Genomic DNA, 14,506 nt, shown 5'->3' on the forward strand with positions numbered 1-14,506 from the left:
CTGTGAAGGTGTCTCATGGCCTAATGAGCACTCATTACCCTTGCCCCTCAGCATTTGAGGACAGTCTTCCGATACTAAAGTAATACAGAGGCTCCTGAGGGTCACTATCTATGACTACTCTACTGGCTCCACAGTGTAGTTAGTGTCTAGGCATTGGTTAGCACATTAATTATTAGCAAGGGAGGATAAGATATGCAAAGTGAGTGTTTGACATAAACACAGGTTGGGAAAACAGCCTGAATCATTCATTCATTCAGTGTTGGAAAGAGGTTTGTTCTGAGATGAGTTACAGCAGAAACCTTCGAGAGGAAAGGGGTCATTTACTCATTTCTTTTTGCTTATTTGTTCACTTCTTACATTTGTAATCTTCTTTGAGCCCCTTGGCCTAAGATTGATTATTTATTTGTTTGTTTATTTGCCTATTTTTTTAGTCATATTCCTTTGCCACACAGCTGCAACCAACAGTTTTCCATTTGAGTCAGTTTCATGTCAGCTTTAAAATTGATTCGTTGCCTCCACCAACGTGACATATTTTGGTTCTCTTCTCGGGATTGGAATCAAGCAGAAAGCTAGCAGCATTAGCATTCAAACTCCATTCAGTAAGCTTTCATGGATGAGCACAGTCATTAGCTGCTTATGTGGTGAAGTACTAGCATCCTTACACACCAGCAGCAATGCCTTCTACCCTCAGCCATGGCTGTGGGTTGCAGAAAAAAGGAGGGGGGAGGAGACGGTTAAGACGAAGTCTCTATGTAGTCCTTCCTGGCCAAGTCCTACTTGCTATGTAGCCAGGTGACCTCACATTCAGAGATGCACTTGCATCTGATGCCTGAGTGCTGTGATGAAAGGTGTGTGCCACCATGCCCAGCTAAAAGCAAAATCTTGAATTCATCTTAGCCTCTACCACTGTAGAACTCCATGCAGAAGGGACAGTATGAGTCCTTATTTCTAAAGGGATCTCTGCTTTGTGTTGGAAACCACTCCTTTTGGGTTGAGCATGTTGGTACCCACAACCCCAGCACTCAAGAGGCAGGAGCAGGTGGATGCCTATGAGTTCAGGGCTTCCTTCTTAGTTTCAGGACAGCCTGGGTTAGACACACAGTTCACTGAGGATGCATGCCTGCACACATGTGGAAGTCAGAGGACAACTTTTGGGAGTTGGTCCTTCTTAGGTTGTCAGGGCTTACCTTGAAAACAGCAAGTAATTCTCTCTCTCTCTCTCTCTCTCTCTCTCTCTCTCTCTCCCCTCTCTCTCTCTCTCTCTCTCTCTCTCTCTCTCTCTCTCTCTCTCTCTCTCTCTCTCCCCCTCCTTCCCTCCCTCCCTGGTTTCAACTCATAAGTGATTACTCTCAAATTTTTCTATGTGCTTACTTCTTGCTGTCCCAGTTTTCTCTGTACTGTCTTGGATTCCTTCGGGTTATTGTGTGTCTTCCTCATCACCTATCTTCCTGTTTGTAATTCTGCTGTGGCCATATTGTTACATTGTGACTGGTTAAATTATTATTGGTGAGCCATGTAATTGCTGAAGATTGCTGAAGAACTTTCCCTAGGAGTCATAATATCCTCGCCAATACTTATCTTTAGTTTCTGTTATGTTCCTAACTCAAAGAACTTGAGTCATTATCTGCTATCGGTTACTTATCTGTCCCAGCTGAATTGGTAGGCCTTGTTGATCCTAAGTTCTTGTCATGTCCTTCCTCAGTTTAGCTCCTGTTGTATTGGGCTGGAGAGATGTCTCATCTGTTAAAGGCTAGGCCTATCTGAAGATAAAGTTGGAACCGGCTTTCCATATTGAATGACTGTTCCTGGGAAGAAAATGAGCAAGCATCTACTCATCCCAGATAGGGAACCAACAGCAGACCGAAGTACAGACATTATAGAGTCCAACTTGGTGACCCAAAGATTTTATTAGGGTTATTTACAGGAATATGGGTAAGAGCTTTTTACAGGGGCAGAAAATGACAGATAGACTGAACTCACCCCAGCATGGGTGCCAGCTTATAAAACCTGGAGTACACTGACTTGCAGTCCTCACTGCTTAGATGTGCTTATTGAGGTAGGAGTGTGGTGAATCAGTTTCAGGGATTTCCTGAATCCTTTTGAAAGTTGTTCAATTCCTGAACTTAAGGAACTTCCTGCAGGATGGAGGAGTCTGTCTCCCTTTCAAATATCCTGTGTCTTGAGCTTCCATGCAAGTAGAATGTTTTATCTCTGAGGACATCACTATACAACACTTGGGAATTTTGAGGGCATTGATACTTTGCAATTTGCAGGTTGTTATGAAATGTTGCCATGTACATACCTTTAAGACAGATGTTTTTGTGGAAGTCATGATGAACTCGGAGTGGATCCTACCTTTTTCTGGGAAAACTTTCTTGCCTTATTTTTTAATGATTTCCTTCCGTGACATGCCTGTGACAGTCTAGGGACAACTTTTGGATTTTGGGGGATAAAACAGGTCATCAGGCTGGGCAGCAAGCACCTTTACCCACTGAACCATCTGTCCAGCACATGTTTCAGTCTTTAGGAAAGATGATTGCCCCATGTTGGTTTTCTGAACATTCTGGAGTGTTGTTTTGAGGATAGTGGTTTCTATTCCTTGACAGTAGTGTCTTCTCTCTGGACACATTAATGTATCTGATGCTTTTATCTTCTTATGTAAGTTTTCCTACCTTTTTGGTTTTGGGTATTCCACGTTACAGATTTTAGCTTGCCTAACAGTCATTAGTAATCTGTGGGTTTACTAAAGATTGCTAATGTGTGTATATATTATTAGTATATATTACATGTAGTGTGTGTGTGTGTGTGTGTGTGTGTTGGTGGTGATGGTGGTGATGGTAGTAGGAATGTCTATAGGGTGGTCTGGTTGAGTGCTAGGAATTAAACATAGCCTTCCACAGCTAAGGAAGTACTCTGCCATTGAGCTAGACAAATTCACTCGGAAAACATGTCCTGATTTAGACCAGGCCAGCCAGGGATAAATAGTGAGACCCTGTCTCAAAACAATAAAAATAATTTGTAGACTTTTTTTAAAGATTGAAAGGTGACAGCTACACCATAAGACATTAACTTGTCTCCCCAAAAGGCTAACATGTGACATTGGTTCTAATGACCAAAGCTACTGTCTTCCTATATATAGGGAAGTTTAGACTCCTCGGTAATCTATGGTATCAACTATCCTAGCAAGGGAAGTTTCTTACTGACTATTCCATATTTAAGTGTGTAGGGTTTTTTTTTTTTTTTTTATCATGCAAAAGCAAAAAGTAATTAGATTTACACTTGTCCCTGAAAAAAAAAGAAAGGAGACAAAATACATGAACCCAGTTTTCAAAAATCCCAGACCTCAGCTATTGAAGGAAACTGATTCCTAATAAATAGGGGAGTTACCCATTGCCCAGCTTAAACTTTACAAAGAGATTCACCCTATGGACCAGAAAGCAGGGACTGAGCCTTACTAGAGTCTACCTTCATGAAGAATCAAAGTTAAGAACCCAGGGTTTCTGCAGGTTGGTCTTGAGTATTGCACAGAATATAGATCAGTGCATGACTGAGAAAATGCTATAGAAGCTGCAAAGTCTCTTGCTATAGACCTCAGATGCTGTCTGATGACACTTTTAGCTTTTGAGTTGTTGAAGGCTGATGGTTTTACCTGATAATCACTGGATATTAGGCCACACACACAGGTGTGTAATAGGTGGCTAATAAAGGCACCAAAGATAAAGGGAGATAATTTGGCTCTGGATCTGACAAATTCCAAATCTCCACAGTCAATCAGTCTTGACTATTTAACAGGTATGGGATTTTTTTTTTTTTTTTTTTTTTTTTTTTTTTTTTTTAAGAAATCAGTTCACCTGGAGATGCATGAAAGTCAAGAAAAGAAAATGATTGGTCACAAAGAACACTAAACACAATCAAGATTCTTTGTGACAAACCTCATTTATTTAGGAGGAAAACTGTCTATAGGCAAGGAAATGTTTTTTTTTTTAATCCAGTCTTATTAATTTTATGTTTTTATTTTTGAGTGGAGATGTGGGTGCCATGAGGTACATATGGAGGTCAGAGGACAACTTTCAGGAGTTGGCTCTCTCCTTCCAAACTGGGATCATCAGGCTTGTGTCCTTTTACACATTGAGCCATCTCAAGGACCCACCAAAACTGACATTTAACATTCAATATTGTAAATACAAGTTAAAGAAAAATAAAAGACATCTTTACTGTTTCCCATTTTGGGGGGATAGGGGTTTCAAGACAGTTTCTGTGTGTAGCCCTGGCTGCCCTGGAATTGCTCTGTAGCTGCCTCAAATTCACAGAGATCTGCCTGTCCACCTCCCAAGTGCTGGGATTAAAGATGTGTGTCACCACTGCCCAGCTTAAAAAGAGACTCCCATGAAATCACAATTATCCAAATTTTGCTGTTTGTTTAATATGGAAAGTTTATTTGCTCAGGGCTTTTTTTTTTAGATTTATACATTTTATGTGTATGAGTGTTTTTCTTCCATATATGTCAGTGCACTGTGTGCACAGTGCCCTTGGAGGTCAAACAAGGGCATCGGATCTCCTAGAGCTGGAGTTAAGGTTGTGAATCACCATGTGGGTTCTGGGAGCCAAACCTGGGTCCTCTATAAGAGCAACAAGTGCTAATAACTGCTGAGTCATCTCTCCAGCCCCAAACTTAGGGTTTGATGTTTTAATACTTTAGGATAAAGTTGAGACTTAAATTTGAGCTGCATTATAAGGACAATAATGTCTAATGACAGGATGTGACTTACATGGTATTACTATGTCTTTCTAAATGTACTTTAATTTAAAAAAAACCAAAGTATTTAGAAAGCCTTGCAGAGTTGAGAAGATGACTGAATAAAAATGCTTACTCCACACAAATGAAGACCTGAGTCCAAATACCCAGCATGATGTAAAAAAACTAGGCATGGCCGTGTAAGTCTTTAATAACGTATTGTAGGCAGTGGACAGGTTTGCTGGCTGATAACCAAACACAAGGTTCAGTGAGAGATCTTGTCTCAAGAAAATTAGGCAGAGAGGGATAAGTAGAACACACTTGCACACGTGTACACACACACACCTCCACAGACACACAAAGGCTGTCACTGTTATGGACAATATGCAAGGAAATGAATATAATATTTCGTCTTTTATTTTTCAAGTAAAAGGTTACAATATTACATGTAGTTTATGTGTGTGTGTATATGTAACACTTTGTAATTAAATTATTTGGTATTTGACTGAATTCAGTAACTGAAAAATAAAGAGGGTATTGCATTTGAAAAACAACCAAAAACAGAATAATTATCAGAACCCAGGAAGGTCTTGTCTCATAAGTGAGAAGCAATTAGCCTGACCAGCATTGCTGTGGACCTGCCTAACAAGTCATAAAAGCAAGACTTGAAAAAAATCAAATTGTTTTTCCAAGCCAATTAAGTATATACTTAATTAAGCTGGGTGTGGTGATACATGCCAGTAGCATCAAGAGACTGGGTTACAGAATAATTGCCAGGTCTGCTTGGGCTAGAATGAGACTGTAGCTCAAAGCAAAAGAATTTAAAAAATGCATATAGTAGAATAACACTAAAAAGATGTTATAAAATTATTAAAAATATCCAGCATCTTGATAAAATAGTTTCTAGCATCCACTCAAAAGTTGGTAGGCATGTAGAAGATAAGAAAGCATAATCAATCAATGAGTAATCAAAAGAAGTCCTGATACAGATAGGTGTTCCATTAGTAGAGAATAACATTAATAGAACTGTTACAACTATATTCCATATTCAAATAGTTAAACAGAGGAGTTGGAGAAATGGCTTGCCAGTTAGAAGTTCTTATTGAACTTGCAGAAGACCCAGGTTCAGTTCCCAGCACATGGTGGCTTGTTCTAGGTAACCCAACACCCTCTTCTGGTCTCCAGAGACACTATGCACATGGTGCACAACATTCATACACATAAAATAAAGATTAAGTAGGAAGTTTTGATAGGAGGGTGGTTGGAGAGAGGAGAAAGGGAAAAAAAAAAAATCCCAAATTGAATTTCTGGGTGTGGTTAACAGCAGATGATTCATTTCACAAGAAAACAAAAGCTGGACCTGGCAGCTAAAACCTGTAATCCTATTTACCCAGGAAGCTGAAGCAGGAAGGTCAAAAGTTCTAAAACCAACTGAGTAATTTAATAACATCCTGTCTCCAAAAAGTCAGGTATGGTGTAGTGGTTCATGCCTATAATCCCAGACCTTGGAAGATAGAGGCAGAAGCAGGAATTCAAAGTCATCCTCTAATATACAGTGAGTTTAAGACCAACCTAGATTACATAAGACCCCATCTCAAAATGGAGGGAAACAAAGTTCTGGAAATATAGCTCAATGGTAGAGGATTGCCTAGAATGCATGGAGCCCTAGGTTCAAATACAGGTTAAAAAAAAGAAAGAAAGAAAGAAAAAAGAATATGAATTTGAGGTATGTGTGGTATGAATGAGAATGGCCCCATAGGTTCAGATATTTCTACACTTGATCCGAAGTTGGTGGAACTTGCTTGGGAAGGAAAGATTTATTCAATTCCCAGTGTTCTCACCCTGCTTCATGGTTGTGGATCAGAATGTGAGCTCTCAGTTTTTCCTTTGCTTCCTATTATGGACTCTTAAACCTCTGACACTGTAAACCAAATTAAATGCTTTCTCTTATAAGTTGCCTTGGACATGGTGTTTTATCACAGCAATGTCAAAGTAACAGAGAAAAGGTACAACTAAAAGAAACTACCCAAAAATTAAACAGAGAGAAAAAAGATGGAAAAAATGAATGGTGGGGTACTTCAAGTGATCCAAAGGAGCAACTGGGAATCCCAAAGCAGAACAAAAGATTTATTTGAAAGAATGTTCATAATTTTCCCAAACTTGATAAAAATTAAACCCATAGATCCAATAAGTGTTGTAGAATATTATTTTAAAATGTGTTACATTGTCTATGCTGTGAAATATTTAATGGTGTGTTGTATTCTTTTATGTTGCATTTGTTCAACTCTGTGAAGCTGTGTTACTTTGCCTACCTTAAAAACCTGATTGGTCTAATAAAGAGCTGCACAGGCATGAGAAATGATAGGTGGGGCTGGCATCCAGAGAGAATAAAATAGGAGAAAAAAATGAAGAGTGAAGATCCAGAAAAGGAAGAGAGGAGGACATCAAGGGCCAGCCACCCAGCCACCCAGCCACCTAGCCACCCAGATACCCAGATACCCAGCCACCCAGCCACCCAGCCACTCAGCCAGCACAAATTTAGTAGTAAAGAAAGAGTCTGGCGCTGGTGGCGCATGCCTTAAATCCCAGCACTTGGGAGGCAGAGGCAGGTGGATCTCTGTGAGTTCAAGGCCAGCCTGGTCTACAGATCAAGTTCCAGAACAACTTCCAAAGCAATACAGAGAAACCCTGTCTAAAGAAAAAAAGAAAAAAAAATGTAAAGAAAGGTATATAAAATAAAGATAAAAGCCCAGAAGCAAAAGGTAGATAGGATAACTTAAGACAAGCTGGCTAGAAACAAGCCAAGCTAAGGCTTGGCATTTATAAGTAATAGTAAGTCTCCATATGATTATCTGGGAGCTGGGTGGCAAACCTCCAATAGTAAATAATAAAGATAAAAAACAAACAAACAACAAACAAACTAAAGGAATTCCATGAAGGAAAGTTATATCAGAACTCAAAACAAGTAGCAAAAAGAAAAAGAATTTTAATATATTTCATTTTTTTATTCATTTTACATACCAACCATAGTTTCCTCCACCCCACCCAACCCCCATCACCTTTCCTCAACCCACCCCCATCCACTCCTCAGAAAGGGTAAAGCCTCTCATGGGGAGTCAACAAAGCCTGACAGTGCTACATAATGAGACCTTGTCTCAAAATAACAACAGAAATCTGTACTCCACCAAGTGGAAACCTAAAAGAAATGGGTGAATTTCTTAATATATATATTAGCCTACCAATGTTAAAACAAGATTGAATAAGCAATTTAAAAGACATATAATCCCCAGTGAAATAGAAACAGTAATAAAAAAATCTCCCATCCCTCCCTCCAAAAAGCAAGCCCAGGGCCAAATGGATTCAGCACAGAATTCTACCAAACATTCAAATAAGAGTCAACTCCAATACTCATCAAATTATTCTATAAAATAGAAACTAAAGCAACATTTTCTAGCTCTTCTTATAAGGTCCTATTACCCTGATACCAAAACCACATAAGACCCAACCAAAAAAACTTATAGATCAATACCCTTTATGAACATACATGGAAAAACTCAATAAAATACTTGCAAATAGGATTCAAGAACACATCAAAAAACATTTTTCACCATGATCCCCAAAGATTCAGGAATGGTTCAACATATGTGAATCAATAAACATAATTCATTACATAAAAAGATTGAAAGACAAAAAAAAAAAAAAAAAAACCATGATCATCTTATGATATGCAGAAACAAAATCCAACTTTTTTTTTTTTTTCATGATAAAAGTCCCTGGAGAGACTAGAAACTACAAGAGACATACATCAACATAATAAAAGCAGTCTACAACAAGCCCACAGCCAACATCATTTTAAATGAAGAGAAACCCAAAATGTATCTACTAAAATCAGAAACAAGATTGTCCATTCTCTCCATATCTACTCAACATAGCACTTGAAGTCTTAGCTAGAGCAAAAAGACAGGTGAAGGAGATCAAGGGAACACAAATTGGAAAGGAAGAAATCAAAGTATCTTTATTTGCAGATGATGTGATTTTACACATAAAAGACCCCAAAAACTCAGGAAACACTTTCAGATAAGTGGCAAAATTCAAAATTAAGAAGCAAAAACCAGTAACCTTCCCATATACAAATGACAGACAGAAAGAAAACAGGGAAATAGTACCTTTCACAGTAGCCTCTAAAAGATAGGAAATAAAAAGAAAAAAGGAAAACCCCCTTGGGATAACACTAAGCAAGTGAAAGAGGCTTGTATAATAAAACTTTAAGACACTGAAGAAAGAAATTGAAGAAGGCATCAGAAGATGGAAAGATCTCCCATGTCCATCAACTAGTAGGATTAATAATATTATGAAAATGACCATCCTGCCAAACATCTATAGATTCAATGCAGTCCTCATCAAAATTCCAACACAGTTCTTCACAGAAATTGTAAAACAATCTTCAACTTCATATAGAAAGCACACACACAAAACACACACACACAAATCCAGGATAGCAAAAATAAACTAACAAAAGTGTGAATAATAAAGGAATTGCTGGAGATGTCACCAACCTAAGTTTCAAATACTAGAACTATAGTGCTAGAAACAACATGATATTGGCATAAAAACAGATGTGGGGGGTTGGAGTAATGTCTCAAGGGTTAAAAGTATTGACTGCTCTTCCAGAGGACCCAGATTCAATTTGTAGTACCCATATGGCATCTCACAACTGTCTGTAACTCCAAGATCTGACACCCTCACACAGAGATACATGCAGCCAGGTGGTGGTGGCCCACACCTTTAATCCCAGCACTCGGGAGGCAGAGGCCGGCAGATCTCTGTGAGTTCGAGACCAGCCTGGTCTACAGAGTGAATTCCAGGACAGGCTCAAAAGAAATACAGAGAAACCCTATCTCGGGAAAAAAAAAACAAAACAAAACAAAAAAAAAAAAAAAAAAAAAAAAAAAAAAAGCAGAACACCAATGCACATAAAATAAAACTTAAAAACCCTAACATGTTGATCAATGGAATAGAATTGAAAACCTAGACACAGTTCCACACACCTACAGACATGATTTTCGACAAAGAAATGAAAAATACACACTGGAGAAAAGACAGCATTTCAACAGATGTGCTGGCCAAGCTGCCTAGCCGTATGTACAAGAATGAAAACAGACACTTATCTATCATCCTGCACAAAACTTAACTACACATGAATCTAGGACCTCAACATAAAGCCAGATACTCTGAATCTGGTAAAAGAGGAAGTAGGGAATGATCTTGAGCTCATTGGCACAGGAAAGGACTTTCTGAATAGGATACTAATAGCATAGGCACTAAGACCATGAAGCTGAAAAGCTTCTGGATAGCAAAAAGTACCATCATTCAAGCAAAGTGTCAGCCTAAAGAATGGGAGAGAAAATACCAACTACACATCTGATAGAGGATTAGTATCTACAATGTATTTAAAAAAAAAATTAAAAGATAAACATCAAGTTAACAAATAACCCAATTTAAAAATGGTATGTACAACTAAGCAGAAAGTTCTCAAAAGATGAAATACAAATGGCTGAGAAATATTTATGTTGTTTGTTTTGTTTTTCAAGACGGGGTTTCTCTGTTTAGCCCTGAGTATCCTGGAATTCTCTCTATAACCAGGATGGCCTCAAACACAGAGATTTACCTGTCTCTTCCTCCTAAGTGCAGGGATTAAAGGTGTGCACCATCACTGCCCAACAAGAAACTATTTTCTTTAATGTTCAACAGATTTAGCTTTCAGGGAAATGCAAACTAAAACTTCTTTGGAATTTCATTTTGACTGGTCAGAATGGCCAAGATCAATTAAAAAAAAAAAAAAAGATGGTACACACTTGAAAGGATTTGGGGTAAGAGGAACGCTTGTTTGTTGATAGTGGGACTGCAAACTTGTACAGCCACTGTGGAAATCAGTGTGGTGGTCCCTGGGGAAGCTGGGATCTACCATATGATCCTGCTGTACTACTCTTAGGCATATATCCAAAGGGCCCTACATCTTTCTACAGAGTTACTTGTTTATCCATGTTCATTGCTCCTCTACTCATAATTACCAGAAATTGGAAACAGCCTATATGATCATTAATTGATGAATAGATAGTGAAAATGTGGTACATTTACCTTATGTGATATTATTCAGCTGCTATGAAAAATGAAATTTGCAGGTAAATGGGTGGAACTAGAAAAAAATCCTCCTGAGTGAAGTTACTTAGGCCTGAAAAGCAAATATTGAGTGTTTTCTCTTACATGTGGATGTTGAATTTTAAGCTTTCAATATGTGTGCTTCATTCTAAATAACCGCAGAGATTAGGTATCTAGTAATGGATGGGTATGAAGAGGGGCATCTTCCAAGGATGGAGTATCAGAGTCCAGTGTTATAAAGAAATAGAGGAAACTAGAATAGGAATAAGTGGAGGTGGGAATGAGCACAGGGAAAAGAGGAAATGTGGTGAGGACAGCTAATATGAAAGGTCTTTTGAAAATTTATATGGAAAACTATTGTAGATGCTTCATATATATATATATATATATATATATATATATATATATATATGAAAAGTATTTAAATGAAGTTACCATATAATGGGGAGTCAATGCCCCAACTAGATATCTTATGCCACCAAATAAAATTTCCAGTGAAAGAAATGGGTTACATCTTATTGAGCCAGTGACCAAAGGGGTCCCGAGGACACCTCCCACCCCCTTGCCAGACATAACAGCTATTGCTAAGGCTATTGGTTACTCTTCACAACATGATGGTAAGGCTTACTTATGCCATCATAAATCAAGATGATGCCTAACTAGATGATACATAAATCATGATGTAGCTTCACCCCTGCAGATTAACATTCATGGCACTGGAAGGTACTCTACAAAGAAGAAAAGTAGTCATCAGTATCACCCACACCTTTAATCCCAGCACTCCAGGAAGCAGATGCAGGCAGATCTCAGTGAGTTTTAGGATGGCCTGGTCTACAGAGCAAGTTTCAAGATGGCCAAGGCTACACAGAGACACCCCATCTCAAGAGAGAGACAGAAAAGAAAGAAAAAAGACACCCAGCTACAAACCCTCTTTGACTAGCACAATAGTGGCACAAATGATACAGGAGTAATCAACCACTTTTTGATTGGATCATTCTACTCAACAAAATCCATACCTGACACTGGTAAAGTGGCCAAGAATCTGAAAGTAGATAGGCCATGAGCTCCAGGAGAAAACCTACTGCTGTTTTTCTGCTAAAGGAACATAGAAATAAAGTAACTTCTAAGGACATGTTATTATGCCCATAGATAGCTCATTGCTCAACCCTCATCAGAGAACTTTCTTTTTTCAGTGGATGGTGATTAACACAGAGACCCATTCATTACTGAACAATGTGCAGAAATTGAGAGACCTTTGCAGCACTTAGTTCTAAGTGGGATGTCTTTGCTAAATCCCTCCTCTCAAGGCTCAGGGATCTATTCAGAAGAAGTGGGCACCTGTAGGCTCCAGAAATGGTGGGTGACCCCAAGGAAACTGTCTTCCAGACACAATGGGACTGATTAACTCACAGAGACAATGACAGCATTCACAGAACCTGCACAGGTTCTGCATTGAGAAAGGAGGTAGATAAATAGTTCCATCTCTGACAAGAAGTTATTTGCAGCTTCTGGGAAAGGGGAAATCAGTTTTTCTCCAGCAGAATTTCACTGAATCTATCAACCATAATTCAGGACAGGCCGCATGCTCATGAGTAGTTGATGGACTCCATTTTGTATGCATGTGTGTTGGGGGGAGTGCTTTTTGTTCATTTTGGTATTTTTTTTATATTACTGGCTTTTGTGTTTTAAGTTTGTGTTTTGTTTTTAGAAAGAAAGAACATGAGGTTAAGTGTATAAGAGAGGCATAGATTGTTTGCGAGGAGTTGAAGAGGGGAAAGATATGATCAAAATATATTGTAAGAAAAAAAAAACAAAGTAAATATTAAAGGAAAAAAAGAGATGAACAGGGGCTAGAGGGAGGTTGGAGAGGCCTTAGTGTTTAAGGCCTCTTGCAGAGGACCTGAGCACCCACATTTGGTGGGTTACAGTCATCTGTAACTAGATCTCCAAAGGGATGCAGTAACACACACACAAACACACACACACACACACACACACACACACACACATACTTAAAAGTAATAAAAATAAATCTTTAAAATAAAAAGATGAAAAAATATATACATATACATATATGTATATATGTATATGTGTGTGTGTGTGTATATATATATATATATATATATATATATATATATATATATATACTATTTGTCTTAGATTTTTCTCTTGCTGTAATAAAACACCACAACCAAAGGCAACTTGGAGAAGTAAGGGTTTATTACATCTTACATTTCCACATCACAGTCCATTCCTGAGGGAAGTTAGGACAGGAATCTGGAGACAGGAGTGGACACAGAAACCATGGAAGGATGCTACTTACTGGCTTCCTCCTCATGGCTTGCTCAGCCTGTTTTTTTATAGAACCCAGGACCACCAGCCCAGGGATGGCCCCACCCACAATGGGCATGACCCTTCCCCAACAATCACGAATTAACAAAACATACCACAGTCTTGTGTATGGGTCAATCTAGTGGGCACATTTTCTTAACTGACTCCCTCTTCCCAAATGACTCTAGCTTGTATCAAATTGATATAAAACCTAGCCATTAATAATAATCTAGCTTTGATTGTTAAGCATCATGTGACTAATTAGTATCAGTTAGGCACATTTCAGAAGAAGGAATATCTCCAGGATATGATAAGAGTCCTTCCATGATGATAACAGGGCAGTCAGTCAATCAAGGGCCCAAGGCAGACTTAAATGTTTATGCTCCCAGTAATAAATCTTCAGAACATACAAAGCAAAAAAGTGGTAGAACATCAGTAAGAAATAAACAAACTCACACTTATGATCAGAGACTTTGGTGTTCCCACCCAACAGATCAAATAGGGAGAAAGTCAGCAAGTTTAGCTTAAACTTAAACAATGCTATGAATCACCCCGACTTTAACACTTATACCCAGCAGCAATGGAATATGTGATCTTTATAAGTACACACATTTACCAGTATTGGCCATATGGTGAGCTGGAAAACTTATCAAAAAATCCAAACAGTACAGAGCCACACTGCATTCTCAGATAATAGTAAAATTAAATTAAAATCCATAGGACCAGCAAGATGGCTCAGTGGGTAAAGGCTCTTGCTGTGCAAGCCTGGTAACCTGAGTTGAATGTAATTCCTGGAGCCAAGTAGATAAGGAAGGAGGAGACTAAGCCCATATAGTTGTCTTCTGACCCCCACATGTGTGCCATGGGGCATGTACCTGCCCACCCCTACACACCACACTAATAATTACCATTGTTTTCAGTTAGCAAGTATACATAGGAGGACCTGAAATCCTGTACACTACTGGCAAGACTGTGAAATTAGATATAGGCCTTGAAAATCAGTGTGACCCTTTCTTAAAGTGTTAGAGATACCTACCATATGGCCTATGCATTCTCTAGATGGCCACGATACGAATGGTAGCCGCCAAAGGATGATATACTGATTGCTTGATTCCTAGCTGGTGGTGGTCTACAGAGGGGACTGGGTTTAGAATTGGAGGGGTTATTGGAGGAAGTAGGTGGCCGTCTTTTTCTGCCCCCACCTTTTCTCTCTTTTCTAGCAGCCACAAGGTGAATGGCTTTCCTTGAACATGTTTAGCCTTCTCTCAGGCCCAAAAGTGT

The sequence above is a fragment of the Phodopus roborovskii genome, unplaced genomic scaffold (genome assembly GCF_943737965.1).
Source record: "Phodopus roborovskii unplaced genomic scaffold, PHOROB, whole genome shotgun sequence".
NCBI lineage: Eukaryota > Metazoa > Chordata > Mammalia > Rodentia > Cricetidae > Phodopus > Phodopus roborovskii.